Source organism: Girardinichthys multiradiatus, chromosome 1, assembly GCF_021462225.1.
Source record: "Girardinichthys multiradiatus isolate DD_20200921_A chromosome 1, DD_fGirMul_XY1, whole genome shotgun sequence".
NCBI classification, from domain to species: domain Eukaryota; kingdom Metazoa; phylum Chordata; class Actinopteri; order Cyprinodontiformes; family Goodeidae; genus Girardinichthys; species Girardinichthys multiradiatus.
The window spans coordinates 1,243,358-1,259,314 of NC_061794.1; the positions used below are offsets into that span (position 1 = coordinate 1,243,358).

The 15,957-nt window shown below is 38.8% G+C and overlaps 2 long non-coding RNA genes across 2 annotated transcripts; one reads left to right on the forward strand and one right to left on the reverse strand.

Moving 5' to 3' along the window:
• The first annotated feature begins 7,152 nt into the window (after window positions 1–7,152).
• Window positions 7,153–13,834, forward strand: LOC124876428. Its single transcript, XR_007040304.1, has 3 exons — window positions 7,153–7,288; window positions 13,499–13,578; window positions 13,708–13,834. It is a non-coding gene; the product is annotated as an uncharacterized LOC124876428 (long non-coding RNA).
• LOC124876433 lies at window positions 11,433–12,319 on the reverse strand. Its single transcript, XR_007040306.1, has 3 exons — window positions 12,181–12,319; window positions 11,992–12,092; window positions 11,433–11,656 (listed from the first exon to the last, which is right to left on the reverse strand). It is a non-coding gene; the product is annotated as an uncharacterized LOC124876433 (long non-coding RNA).
• Window positions 13,835–15,957: the final 2,123 nt, after the last annotated feature.

Here is a 15,957-nt window from a genome sequence, read left to right on the forward strand (position 1 = left end):
AAGCAGTAGGGAGTGAAACAAGCATGTTCTCATATTCTGGAGCTGAGAGACTGGAGAGGCCTGTGTGGAGCCACGTATTATCTGCCACATATTATCTGTCTTATCTTTTGCAGAAGTATGAACAAGTATCCAATGATGTATGATGATTTTACATTCTTTCACATGTATTAAATAAAATTAGTAACCTTTGATTAACAAGTTAAAAGATGTATGATTGAAATGTGGGTAAGAACTGAGAATTATAGTAAAAAGCATTAAGGTTTGACATTCTCAATCAGCTATATATGAAAGAGATATAACGTTAATCATTTGTGAAGCATGAATAAAAGAATGAAGTGATGGTTTTGTAACTGTGTTTTAAAGTAAATGCTGAAAGCTGAAGAATGGAATGTGTAATACTGTGTAAAGTTTAAAACTGAGCAGATTAGGGAAAGAACTGTAGGATGACTGGGAGTGACGAGAGCCAGCTGTATGCTGACATCGAACCTTTTGAAGTCTAAACGGGAGGAAGGGAGGATGCGACTACAGCCAGCTGCGTGGCTATTATCGGCATCTCCAAGGCCGGGAAACAGAATCAGTAGTTCACGATGAACATGACTAAAGTATTGAGCAATAATCCAGAAGCTGAGCTGAATAGGTTGCGCAATAACTGAGAAGCCTAACAAGGGGCTGACTGGTAAAAGCATCAAGCACCATAAAAGCAATGCTGAGGGAGGGGACGGGGTTGTTTCCTCGCAGAAGACCAGTGAACAAGATCGGATGGAGAAAAGAAGCTTAGATGGAAAAGGAACAGAGACACAGCCCAACTGATCGACTGCATTAAAAAGAGGATCAACCCGTGAGCCCAGAAAGGACTGTGCGTCAAGATTAAGACTGATTTCATCTAAAGCCTTTTTATAAAGACAACAGAAGTGAACTTGATCGGTGAACAGCTGATTGCTCTAGGTTTCTGGCTTCTCGAAGTCCGGAATCAACCCCATTTATGTCTCCGGGTTTCCTTCAACTCTTCAGCTTCTGGAAACTACTGTCTTCGGAGATATATGACAACAAAGATCCTGTTTAACCATCGAAGCCTGGAGCATCAGTGCCTGCCCACTTAAAGGAAGAAAACTGAAGATTGAGTCATATTCCCTTCAAGAAACCACTCGTTGTTACCAGAAGAAACATCTCCATCAGGTGCATGGATGAGCCTCCTTCTTCAAAGCCTCTCCAAACTCACCAGTTTCAGCATCAGGGAAAGACAGGTTGAGTTGATCGATTCATTTCTATTATTGAAATTATTTTGTGTTGCCGAATTTAAGCTGATACTGACTCCTGCAAAAGCGTTATTAATTAAAGAAAGCATATAAAATTCTAGTTAAATCGTGGACATTCAATTATTTGAGTCACCGTATTTTTTGGTTTTTCATTGGTGGTAAAAAGTCTTGTTGCCTGGTTCCAATATATTTTAGGAGGTTTTTATAGGTTGCCTTCGTCAGGTTTGTTAAAACAGCGCCCTTGGGGCTCGTGCCGAGCCACTAAAATTAACCTAACCCTAACCCATACCAAGAGCCAGTTGTAAAATTAGGGAATGAGCAGCCGTGAACAAAAGTGACTGTTGAAAGTGTGGATGACTGCGATAGGCTACTCAGTCGTCCAGACCACCAGTTGAAGAAGGGCCAGAATTTTGTATGAAGGCTGTCAGAGGCTAGGCGAGTCATTTCCTGACACCAGCTTAAACAGAACTTTCAGTAAACCTGCTTAGTAAGATCTTTCAGGTTTGGGGAAGTCCGGACCCGTTGGATGGAGAGCTGGTTTGAGCAATCCCCTTAGACATAGGGAAGTAGGAGGGAGGGGTTAGCTCATTGGACAATGAAAGGAAGGTTACATATTGGTCTGTAATTTAGTAAATCATCTTGATCAAGGAAAGGTGTCTTAAGTAAAGGTTTAATTACAGGCCGGCTGGGTGACGGTACGTAGAAAGCATAGTCCTAGATCCTAGCCCACAGGTCACCACCAACCCGTCTGCGTTTCTAACAGATTTTCCCCGCTCAGCGACACACCCGCTGAGAAGCCAACTCTGGTAATTGGCAGCTCCATAGTCAGAAACGTGGCACTAGAGACACCAGCGACCATAGTCTAATGTCTGCCAGGGGCCAGAATGGGCGACATCAAATCCTACCTGAAACTGCTGGCTAAGGATAAGCGTAAATACAGTAAGATTGTTATTCACGCTGGCGGTAATGACACCCGGTTACGTCAATCGGAGGTCACCAAAGTTAGTGTTGCTTCAGTGTGTAAGTTTGCCAAAACAATGTCGGACTCCGTAATTTTCTCTGGTCCCCTCCCCGATCGGACCAGTGACGACATGTTTAGCCGCATGCTGTCATTCAACCGCTGGTTGTCTAGGTGGTGTCCAGAAAACAATGTGGGTTACATTGATAACTGGCGAACATTTTGGGGAAAACCTGGTCTGATCCGGAGAGACGGCATCCATCCCACTTTGGATGGAGCTGCTCTTCTTTCTAGGAATCTGGCCGAATTTATTAGTTCTCCAATACTCTGACAACCCAGGGTTCAGACCAGGAAGCAGGGTCGTAGTTTAACACTCCTCTCTGCAGCTTCTGTACTGCTACCCACCCATTACCCTATTAAGACAGTGTCTCGCCCACGGCCAAAATGGAATAGATTAAAAAATAATCTAAAAGGAGGAAATCAGGAAAATCGAATAAAAATAAACACAACTCAGACCGAAGAGAAAAATAAAACAATTAAATGTTGCTTACTGAACATAAGATCTCTCTCTTCAAAGACATTGCTAGTTAGTGACCTGATTTGTGACAATCAGATTGATTTACTTTGCCTCACAGAAACCTGGCTGCAGCAAGAAGATTATGTTACTATATTCACATTCCTCGAATTACTGAGCGAGGAGGAGGAGTAGCAACCATCTTTCAGTCGGATGTATTGATTAGCCCCAGACCAATCAATAGCTACAACTCTTTTGAATATTTAATCCTTAATTTTCCTCATCCAAATTGCAAAGCACTAAAACCTCTTCTGTTTGTTGTTTTGTACCGTCCACCAGGCCCTTACTCTCAATTTTTAGATCAGTTTTCAGACCTTTTATCTGATTTAGTGTTAAATGCAGATTAAGTTATTATAGTGGGGGATTTTAACATTCATGTAGCGATAGCCTAAATATAGCGTTTAATGCTATCTTAGACTCAATTGGCTTTGATCAAAACATTAACAAACCTACCCACCTTTGTCTTCATTCTCTGGACCTTGTGCTGACATATGGCATTGAGTGTAAAGACATAACAATATTCTCTCATAACCCTGTCCTGTCTGACCATTTCTTAATAACCTTTGAGTTTAATTTAACCGAGTACTCCACACCTGAAAGAAAATTTCATTATAGTAGATCATTATCAGGCGATGCTGTAACAACCTTTAAAGAATCTGTTCCACTTTTAATTTCCTCATTATCACTGAAAAGCACAGTGGAGGGCAATAATTCTGTTTCTGCCCCTTCACAAATTGATTCTTTTGTTCATAGTGTTTCTTCATCATTGCGTGATGCATTAGACAATGCAGCCCCCTTGAAAAAGAAGGTAATTATTCATAGGAGGCTGGCTCCGTGGTTTAATTCAGAGCTGCGTACTTTAAAGCACAATGTTAGAAAATTGGAGAGAAAATGGCGCTCTACACACCCAGAGGATTCCTACTTAATCTGGAAAAATAGCCTACTGTTGTATAAAAAGACACTTCGCCAAGCTAGAACAGCTTATTTCTCATCATTGATAGAAGAGAACAAGAACAATCCTAGGTTTCTCTTTAGTACAGTTGCTAAACTTACACATAGTCATAGCTCTGTTGAGCCATCCATTCCCTTAGCTCTTAGCAGCCATGACTTTATGGGATTCTTCTTAAATAAAATTGATTCTATTAAAAATAAAATCTTTGACATACTCCCGAAGATGATTACTTCGTCCTCAGCAAGTGAGACAACATTGGAAATGACTGCGGAACCTGATTTGTGTTTGGACTGTTTTGATCCTGTGAAGCTTCCTGAGTTTTCAGAAATATTAGCTTCACCTAAACCTTCAACTTGTATGTTAGACCCAATCCCAACCAAATTATTTAAGGAAGTGTTCCCTCTGATTACCAGCCCCATTTTAGATATGATTAATCTATCTTTAGTAAATGGATATGTACCACAGGCTTTTAGGTTAGTTGTAATTAAACCTTTACTTAAGAAACCTTCACTTGATCGAGATGACTTGAAAAATTACAGACCTATATCCAATCTTCCATTCTTATCTAAAATTCTTGAGAAAATTGTTGCTAATCAAATATGTGAGCATTTATACAGCAATGACCTGTTTGAAGAGTTTCAGTCAGGTTTCAGAGCTCATCATAGCACTGAAACAACTCTGCTGAAAGTCACTAATGATATTCTTATGGCCTCAGATAATGGACTTGTGTCTGTACTGGTTCTGTTAGATCTCAGTGCTGCATTTGATACAGTCGATCACAAAATTCTCTTAGAAAGGCTGGAATATGCTGTAGGGATCAGGGGAACAGCGCTAGGCTGGTTTAAATCTTATCTGTCTGACAGATTCCAGTTTGTTCATGTAAATGATAAATCATCTTTAAACTCCAGGGTTAATTGTGGAGTACCACAGGGCTCAGTACGTGGGCCAATTCTCTTTACTATATATATATGCTTCCAATAGGTCAAATTAGTAGGCAGCATGGGATAACTTTTCACTGTTACGCTGATGATACTCAGCTTTACTTATCCATAAATCCTGATGATCCCAACCAGTTAGATAGACTACAAGCATGTCTTGAAGATATAAAACTTGGATGACGTTAAATGTTTTGCTTCTAAATTCAGACAAGAGAGAAGTTTGGACCGGAGTCTTTAAAAAAGAAACTGCTTAGTCAATCACTTAACCTGGATGGCATTAAATTGACCTCCAGTAATAAAGTAAAAAACCTTGGTGTTATTTTTGACCAGGACATGTCATTTAAATCCCATATTAAACAGGTTTCTAAGATTTCCTTCTTTCACCTCCGGAACATTGCCAAAATTAGAAATATCCTGTCTAGGAGTGACGCTGAAAAACTAGTCCATGCATTTGTTACTTCAAGGCTGGACTATTGTAATTCGTTACTATCAGGATGTCCACAAAATGCAGTTAAAAGCCTTCAGCTGATTCAAAATGCTGCAGCAAGAGTTCTGATGAAAATTAAAAAGAGAGATCATATTTCTCCTATATTAGCTTCCCTTCATTGGCTCTCTGTTAAGTCCAGAATAGAATTTTAAATTATCCTCCTCACATATAAAGCCCTTAATGATCTAGCTCCATCATACATCAGAGATCTGATTGTTCCATATGTTCCTAACAGAGCACTTCGTTCTCAGACTGCGGGTTTACTGGTGGTTCCTAGAGTCTCTAGAAGTAGAATGGGAGGCAGATCCTTTAGTTATCAGGCTCCTCTCCTGTGGAACCAGCTCCCAGCTTTAGTCCGTGAGGCAGACACCCTGTCTACTTTTAAGGCTAGGTTTAAAACTTTCCTTTTTGATAAAGCTTATAGTTAGAGTGGCTTAGGTTATCCTGAGCTATCTTCCTTATTTTTTACCTCCGCCTTTCTCCCTCCCTGTTGGATGGAGTAAGGGGGAGTCAGGTTTGGCCTAAACCGGCTCAGTTATGCTTGAGGTGTAAACACACCCTCCATTTCTGCTACCTGTATGACACCTTCTCTTTTCCAATGGTTATAATCAGTCTGACAGAGACCGGTACACTCAATCCTTGCGGTTTTTTTGTATAACAATGGCCACCAGTGGGCTCTAGAAGGACAAACCTTATCAGTTTATTATTTTACTTAGTACCCTTAAGTACTAAGTAAAATAGTTTGGTGTTAGTTTGGCCATTCTAAAATGGCCAAACTAACACTCAATAGTTTATGCTTACCTACCCAACAACCCTACACCATTCCAGACCCTTTGTGAAGTGCCTTGAGATGACGTGTTGTGAATTGGCGCTATATAAATAAAACTAAATTAAACTGAATTGACTTGGTCAGCAATTTTCTGCCATGCTAACACTCGCTCTATTTCAGTAGCAACAGTATTGCACTTCTTATGTGCTGATATTCTCCATATGCTATTACTAATATTTCAAGTTCCATTTGGCATAAGGCTTCTTATATTCTCTGGTTGCCTTGATGAATCGTGTTATCTCTATTACATTATTGAGGTCTTCAATGTACTAGTGCTTGTGCTTAACTCAGGCTTAACTTAACTCAGAGCTAAGTAACCTAATTGCTACCGCTTCTTCTGGAACCAAAAACCCCTAATATCACAAAGCCGAGAAGGTCCACACCGCTTTCTGAAACTGACCCTTAAAGTCCAACTGAAGTTGTGAGTCATTGATGTGGATTCCCACATCAATCCTAAGTCCTTGGTGATGCTATAAATTCAGATGCATTAAACTTGTGACTCAAGTCTGACTTGATTTCAAGTCATATGACTCACGTCCACACCTCTGCCAGACTGATTTCTATCACTATACGAAACTGAAGAAAGCTGAATAGTTTGTGTCAGGGCAAAACTAAAGAAAACATTTAAGCTATTACAGCAGTTTTAAATAAATCAGTAGATGTAAAAACCTAAAGAAACAATTGAAATCTATTTGGCGTCAGAAGGTCTTAATAACTGTTACTGGAAACAATAATTCCCTTCAACTTTGCTTTAAATGTTCCTACTATCTAATAGTTTTTGTCACGGTCTGAGGTTGTTTTGGACCAAATTGCAAACAGTGACTAGGGCTCGGCATATTGTAAAGCAAGATCTTTAATAAAGGCTCGTAGTTCAGCAGTTATAAGGTCACTGGAGAATCACAGACGAAATACCCTGGTAGCACAATGCAGGGAAACACAAGGAGCTCGAGGAGAGACGTGACATTACATGGCTTGCATAAAGTGAGGAACCAGTGGAAAGTAATGAGTACAACCAGGTATATGAGCAGGGAGAGGAGGAGAATGGACCAATGAGAGGGAAGCTAAGGTGATCAGAAGAGAAGTGAAAACAGGTGCGGGAACCGGCTGTGGAGACTGAAGGAATGAATGGTTACTATGGCGATAGGACTGGGAAACGCAGGGACACGAGAGAAGCTAAACTATAAGTAAACCAAAGGAAAACTAGATCTAAGGATAAACAAACACTAACTCACAAGGACGAGCAGGGAAGCGAAAACCAAATACAACTAATAATCTTAACAACAAGAACGTAAAGGTAGGTAACCAATAACTAAATACAACTACCAGAGAGGAACTAAACACAGAGAACTATACTAACATAATGATTCGGGGAGGACAAATAAATGTAAAGAACTAAACGGGAGGGAACTTTACTATAAGCAAGCCTGTGGAGAACAATTAATCTAAAGGGAAACAAACCTCTGAGCAAATAATGACTGAAGGGAATCTAAAAACAAGGGGAGCTACTAAGGGGGACGAGTGAAGGAAAAGTCAGAACACAGGAAAACAGAAGAACATAAATAAACCAGTGAGTGGGTGGACTAATAACTACGAAGAAGAACACAGAAAGAATAAATGACCAAACAATAACCAAACGAAGAAGCACAACGTAAGGTAAAAACACTTCACAGCAAAACCAAAATAAACACAAAGCCCAAATTGGCAGATCCTGACAGTTTTTGACAAAAGGGCTGCTTTTATTGATAATATATTATTTAAGGTGGTGTATAAATTGCTTTTCTTAGTCAGACAATAATAGATCTCTGTATTAAAGCAGTCACTGTATCAAAACCTTTATTGGTGTTATTTATAGAGTGCAGACCATGAAGGTGAATGGAAAGACGCATTTTAATGGCATAAATAAATTAAGTAGAGCTGTATCTTCCTGCTCTAATCCTGCATATTGGCCCTATTCTTCAGAACACATAAAACTATTGCTTTAGGTTCATCTGGAGAGCATGTGAGCCTGTTTGATTTAGGATATGGCTAATATCTGTAGCTCCAACAGATAGGTCTGCTTTATCACTAGGTTGAGGGAAGGGATAGAATGGATATTACATGTGTTTGTTATCTTTGACTGTCATCATTATTTGATTTGAGAAAGCTCTGTTCAAAGAAGTAATAATTCAAATTGTTTTCAAACCTTAGCACAAATTGTAACACTGTCCATCATTTGAGAATGCATTATACGTTTTATCATCTCCTTATAACATATGTCTTAAATATTGTTTAAGACATACCTCATGCAAGTAATCTCTTTCATTGAGCAATCCTTAACATATGGTTGGGTATGAACTGAACCAATTAATAAAATTTCATTTAATACATGGAATTCTTGGAAGACAATGTTGCATTTCAACTTCAGCACCAAGGCCCTCAGGAAGAATAAGAATAAAATGAAACAATACAGTATTAAACAATAAAATCATAGCCATGTGAACACATTTCATCCAACAGGTGCTGAGGTGACATGCATTTATTTATTCTTCCTCTTTCCCCCACAGTCAATAGCTTTTACTAAAGCCGTAGTGAAATGTATGCCCCGTTTGACATGTTTACATACCTCACAATTGGAAAAACAAGCCCTGCCAATACCTTGAAAAAATACTTTGAGATTTTAAATTGTGGTGAAAAAATCTCAAGGTATATTTCTGAAATCACAATTTTAGTATTTTGTTTCTGAATTTCTTATTTTTAACTGGTTCAAAGAAAAACCTGTGCAATATCATAACTTTTTCTTGGGAAAGAACTGATTCCATCATGAGCTGCAATCAGGCTCACGGAGGCCAATAAACTGATAATTTAATGAGCATCATGCTTAAACATCCCAATTTAAGGTTATTCACTTTAACCTTTTAAAGTAAGCATAAAACAATGAAAAACACAGCTTCAACAAGAATTGAAACTCAGTTTAGAAGAGGATTAACCTAAAGGTACAGTGTCTTCCTGTTCTCCGTATCGCTGTTTATTTTAATAACACCATCACACAATGAATGTACACTGAAATGTGCTGACAATGGCTGTTTTTAAATTGACTTGAGAAGGTATCTTCATTTACAAACACTGTTAAATACTAAATGCTTTTAAATAATATTACCTGACATTTAAGGATCCTGCTGAAATGTTACAACTTCTGTTTGCAGTGTTTGTTAGTGATTATTGATCAGTGATAAGACATCCCAGTTCGAACAGTAAACAACATTCACAAACACTCTTTCAATTGTAATTGATAATTATTTAATTAAGCTGTCACAAACTGCTGTGATTGTTTACAGAAAATCGAATACATCATTGGAGGGACCAATCATTTACAATAAGAAACTGTGACATAATGGCATGACTTTAAGGTGCTTTTCTGTCTGGGGGAAAAAGAATAGCAATTTCTACCTTCTTTATTTTTATTTTTATAAAACTACTAAAGAAGGAGCTCCAGAACCAGCTTTGTCCTAGCACTGGAACTGAGCTTTGCTCTAGTAGAAACAGCCTACCTGTTGGAGTTCTATTAAAGCTAAAGTTTATCCACTTGTATCTGTGAACTTGAAGTCACAGAGAAAAACAGGATTTGTGTTACTGTAGATTTGTCTTTCACAAATACAAAACACCACTTCAGATTTTAAAGTGCAAGTACACAAATTGTATTCCTAGTCACATGTTAAAATTATTTGCAGTACTACTGATTGAAAACAAATGGTGGACATTGACATAACTGTGTATGAATATTTCTTTACACCTCACGGACACAAAACTGCTGCTAAACCTTTGATATTTTTCCGTGCAGAAACTTAAACTCTGCTCTACAAGTCACAATATCTAAAACATCTGCTCTAATATTTTTGCTCTACTCAATCCATTAAATTAGGAACATAACCATTTGACACACTTGTATTAACATCTTCCAACAGAGACCAATTTGTTTTCATTTTCTTTTTCTAACACAAACAAAAGTCAGTTAATGGACCTGCACGTATCTGCTGATGTGGGTCACAAATGCTACTTTACAAGCCAAACCTTGTTTCTTGGCACGCTCTGATTTTGTACCATATGTCTCACAGATTTGACTGCACTGTTCAATGGTTAGGATTAATTGGAATGTATGTACCTGATTTTTGTGAAGTGCCTTGAGGCAACATGTGTTGTGAATTGGCACTATATAAATAAAATTGAATTGAATTGAATAGATATGTGGAACAGAACATATACATTACCTGAAGGGAATTCGTATGCTCTTACAGCAGGGGATGCAGCCTGTTCAGGTGTCAGTAAGCACCAACCTGAAATAGCTCCAGACTTAAGGTTTGGGACAGGAGTGGGGAACCTATGGCCTCCGGGCCATATACAGCCCTCAGAACCTTTTGTCTGGCCTGCCATGCAATTTTAAATAAAAATAAAAAAAATAATTAAGGCTTTGTGGAGAAAAACATCATAACAAATAATATTTCTGCAATAAAAGCGTTAGTAATGCATTTATGCGTGCCAGGATCAGAGTTGGTGAACACAACATGAGTGGTCTTGTGTCAGCATGAGATGATAGATGGACAGATGTCGATCATGGCTAGGTAAAAAAAGAAAAGCAGATGCTGATTCTTGTGTTTTTCAAGAGAAATGGACGCAGCCCCCTTGAAAAAGAAGGTAATTATTCATAGGATGCTAGCTCCTTGGTTTAATTCAGAGCTCTGTACTTTAAAGCACAATGTTAGAAAATTGGAGAGAAAATGACTCTCTACACACCTAGAGGATTCCTACTTGATCTGGAGAAATAGCCTACTGTTGTATAAAAAGACACTTCACCAAGCTAGAACAGCTTATTTCTCATCATTAATAGAAGAGAACAAGAATAATCCTAGGTTTCTCTCTGTCAGACTGATTAAAACCATTGGAGAAGAACAAAGGTCGCACAGGTAGCAGAAATGGAGGGTGTGTTTGCACCTCAACCATAACTACATCCAGCAGGGAGGGAGGAAGACAAAGGTAAAAATAACTGGTGAGTGTTGTTTCTTCTTGGATTGTGAGAAAGGTGGGTAAATTTAAAATGGGATGAGTCAATTCGATTGAATCATACAGCTTTCAAGTCAGGTTCATACATTCCAATTAATCCTAACTATCGAACAGTGCAGTCAGATTCAGTTATTTATTCAAATTGGTTAAAAAGTTTTTCTGTCAAAGGAAACCCAGCAGTTTGCACCTCAACCATAACCGGTTTAGGCTAAACCTGACTCCCCCTTACTCCATCCAACAGGGAGGGAGAAAGGCGGAGGTAAAAAATAAGGAAGATATCCTAAGCCACTCTAACTATAAGCTTTATCAAAAAGGAAAGTTTTAAGCCTAGCCTTAAAAGTAGACAGGATGTCTGCCTCACAGAACAAAACCTGGAGTTGGTTCCACAGGAGAGGAGCTTGATAACTAAGCGCACTCCGCAATAATGGTCAAATTATATTTGTATCCTGAAACTCTGTCACTTGGTTGAGGTGAAGGGAACATGTGCCTGTCGGAAGCAATCGACAGTGATCATGTGTTTCTCCATCTCTTCTACATCTCTCTCGCATGTCCATCTTCAAGATCAAACTCTGTTTTCTTCATGGTCTTCATGGTCTCCTTCTTTTCTATCATGAAGCATTTTCCTCCTCTGAAACAAGTGGGCAATTAAAATTTAATACACAGAAATGCATAGCTTCACTAAAGCAATGCTAATAAAAATGTTTAAGGTATCTGGATAAAATCAGGAAGAGAATTAAATTAGGCATTACTGCTTCATATTTCATTTTGAAGACATAATCCCTAAAGGCCTACAACATAAAAAGTTTTGTCTTCCAATAGAGCAACACACTAGACTAAGAGTAAAGTTTTTGATGAGGGGAGAATACAGAGAGATGTAGTGTTTTTCATAAAGACTTAAAAGAAAGTTTAAATAGCAATCAAAAGAAAAGAACACATTTGTAAAAATTTCAGTTAAGATATCACCTTCTTTCGGAGGAAATCTTGAAAGAAGTTCACAATCTTTAATTCCCTCTGGAGTTTGGAAAAATTGGAGACATGGATCCCATCAGAAATTCAGCATCGGGCTTAAGAGTAAGGAAAAAAGTAAAACACAATATGCTTAGTCGAAAGGTTTAATATATTTGAGACAATCAACTTTGACATAATACTGACCTTTTTCAAAAGCCCAGGAACAAACAGCGGCCTGAATATGTTTAGTTGTTGTACAATCATCTCACGCAAGCCATATAGCTTCATGCCTGAGCAAATCTGCTGCAGCACTGGTAGGGTATGGACAGATGAGTGCAAGATCATGGCCCTATAATTCAGAGCAGATATATAATTGAAAAAAGTTGAGAACCTGATGTCAGCAGCATCATTACGTCACTAAAATAAATAATCACTTAGAAAATGAGCACACTATACGATTTCTTCCTTCCTCTCTTGTTTTACAAGACCACAGTACCCGCATGCTAATATTCTGTTAAGGAGGTTATTCAGAGCTCCAGGTTCTGCCATCTCAACCTTTGCAGATGGAAAAACATCGTCAATGATGTAATAGGAAACTTAGCACTTTTTAGAATTTATAAATATCCATGCTACTTTGGTGGCTGTAAACCAAACTGCATAAAACAAACTACATGAAACAAAGTAGCAGCAAGAAAAACAAAACCTCTTCCATAAGCTGTCTGGGCTCTGGATCAGTCACATCATCTTTGGAAAATTTGTCTTTGTCAATCTCTCCAGTGGAGATGTAGCTGAAACACCATTCCCTGAAAAAGTTAGGTGGAGGACCACCTTGTGTGGTTTTCACTGCAATAATCTCTCCAGTCATCATGCAGAAGTAAAGTGTATTAATACATAAACAAAATATAATACACATATGACTGTTACATTGCAGAATACAATTACACATACTTGAAAATATCTTTATGGTACTCAGTTATTGAGTAATTAGGGGTTTTCCCAGCACTCCCTCCACAAAATAGGTTGGCCTCAACACCTGACATCATTTCTAGAATTGAAATAAAACATGGGTTACTACATGAAAGATCTCAAATAAAGTGAGGTATATTATAATGTGCAGCAAACATCATGTAAAGCTCTGAAACGGTTTGACATTGTAGATTGCACGCAACCAGATAACACCCATACACTACTATATATTATTTATGACATGGAAAACATACCAGTTAAGATTTCTTTCCTGAGTGCTCCATTGTCAATTCCCGATTCTCCATTGAAAGACACTCTGACTGTATTTTTGGAGAAGACTTCTTTTAAACCCTCCAATGCCCCTGGTAAATATATCCTGTCTTGTGACACAAATGTTGAAAACCGCTGTGTCAACTCAAGTGTGTGGATGGCTTTGGCCAGACTTGAAAAAAATGTAATGCATGTAGACCTTAAGTAAACCGGCAAATCAATGATACACGTTTCTGGAGTGTCAAGTTTAGATGTACCTGTTACACTGTTTTTCTTGCCCTTTCAGTTCTTCACCAGCATGTTTTTCGTCGTCGTCCAAGTCAAAAGTGTGCGTTTCTTTCTCTTTACTAGAAGCAAAGATTCAAGGTGATGTGACTTAATTATTGAAATCTTTAAGAAAATTATGACTAACAATATCTAACACCATGAAAGAATAAATTCTGTGAATAAAGACTGTGTAAGATGTGCATAATGGAAGAAAACCTTTCTCCACAGGTGCTGGTATGTACTTGAACAAAATACTCAGGAAACAACTCTGAGCACAAAGGACAGGCCACAGAACAGAAAGTGAAACTGTACCTTTACCTTAACATCTATCTTCTGAGAGACAGGTGTACATGGGAGCACACCTGGAGATGCCTATAATAAAATGTAAAACTAACGTCAATCACACATATGATGAATAGTTTAAACAAATAGCTACATATGACTGATCTTACATTAACAGGATTGCTCAAAGCTGGAGACTCCAAATCTGTCATCACATCTGGTTCCAAATTTTAAAATGTAGGGGTCAATAAGATGAACATTTGTGAAAAAAGTTTAGTGATAACCCGCATTAAAAATTGTAGGATTCACATTAGAGTTTACATTACCGGTTCAGAATATCTGCTGTCTGAAGAGCTACCTGGCTCACACTCCTGGGCGTGTAAAGCCAGGAACTGAACTGCCATGCTCAGATAACAAGTGGCACATCGGGCTTTTGGAATCTTTTTAAACTCCTTGGATGAGTATGGCAAGGGGGAGGTGTCTAAAGTATCTTGGATGGGCAAGATGTTCAGGCAGCTCTTTCCACCCAAAGCTTTGGAAAGGTAGGCTCCTCTTTAAGTTTCTGCCTCAGGTGGCAGAGCACTTAATTTCCACTGGTCTGATACTCCTATATGGGAATATGTACAATGTATTAGTCATTGAAAATGTAAATGAACTAATCTACCTACAATCAGGAACAATCAGGAACATGAGAACATTAACCAGCTTTTACTACTAGTATAGTGAATAGAGAATATTCATTTCATTCAACTGCTGACATACCACAGAAGTTAACTGAATAAGGTATATTCTGTCCAACCAGCAGCTTTATATAACATCCAGGCCCCTTCCAATGGTACCATTTTTGAGTTTGTATCCATGATTATTGTTGATATCTATGGGGAGAGACAAAAACAAGTGTGGAGGTTAAAATGTAACCCTCCCTCAGTGTCATCTCTGTTCAGGTACATTTATTACTGAGGCTTCTTGGGAAGAGACATCTCCATCTCTTTCCCTATTTTGTTTTACCTGGCAATGGTAAGCATGTTCAGGAATATTGACAGTCCTCCTGCCAGGTCCAGCCAGGAGAAGGACCATCTCATCAGAAGACTTTGGTGTTCGCTCAGTGCATTTATCCAGCAGAAAAAACTGGATGGGTGTCTGGGATTACATTAGGAGACTGAAGGATGTGAGAAAGCCTAAATCCACAGAAGATCTGTGGTTAGTTCTCCAAGATGTTTGAAACAACCGACCAGTCGAATTCCTTCAAAAATTCTGTGCAAGTGTACCTTGAAGAATTGATGCTGTTTCGAAGGCAAAGGGTGGTCACACCTGTTAGGTATTATTAAGTCAACTCAGAGGCAAGAACGATACAGTCAGTTTTACTTGCAGCAAGGTTAGCTCACTTTGCAGTGCAGACTACTTAGTTCTCACACCCTATCTCTTTATTTATATGCACAGTTCAAAAGGCAGTTCTGACAGGGTGTGTGTGTGTGTGTGTGTGTGTGTGTGTGTGTGTGTGTGTGTGTGTGTGTGTGTGTGTGTTCCTGTCTTGGCATCACAGTGAGAACCATTTTCCTGATTTCACCATCAAATTGAGGACCGTTTGTACCAAAGTGAGGACATTTTGCTGGTCCTCACGACCTATTTTGCTAACGTTTAGGTTTAGGACTAAGGTGTGAATTGACTTTAGGTTAATGTTAGGGTTAGACATGCACTGGTAATGGTTAGGTTTAGGGTTATTGTCAGGGTTAGTGCATAGAAAGGGTTGAAAATGACTGAAAATCAATGGAAGTCAATGGCAGCCGCTCTCTACAGAAATTACAAAGTCCTAAAAAGGACATCATTTGCTGCTTTGTTTTTGGTTTCGGGGCTTCCTGTATGGCTGTTCTTCTGCTAGGTTAATGTTAGGGTTAGACATGCACTGGTAATGGTTAGGTTTAGGGTTATTGTCAGGGTTAGTGCATAGAAAGGGTTGAAAATGACTGAAAATCAATGGAAGTCAATGGGAGTCAACACATGGTCCTCACTACATATAGCAAAACAAGTGTGTGTGTGTGTGTGTGTGTGTGTGTGTGTGTGTGTGAGGCTGAAAAGAGGCTGGTTCCCACGGGATGCAATTCAGCCTAGTGTGTGTGTGTGTACAAATAGATAACGATGATCCCACACACGGGAGGGCTGCATAGCAGAGCATGATACAAAGCGGAGTGCAGCTGC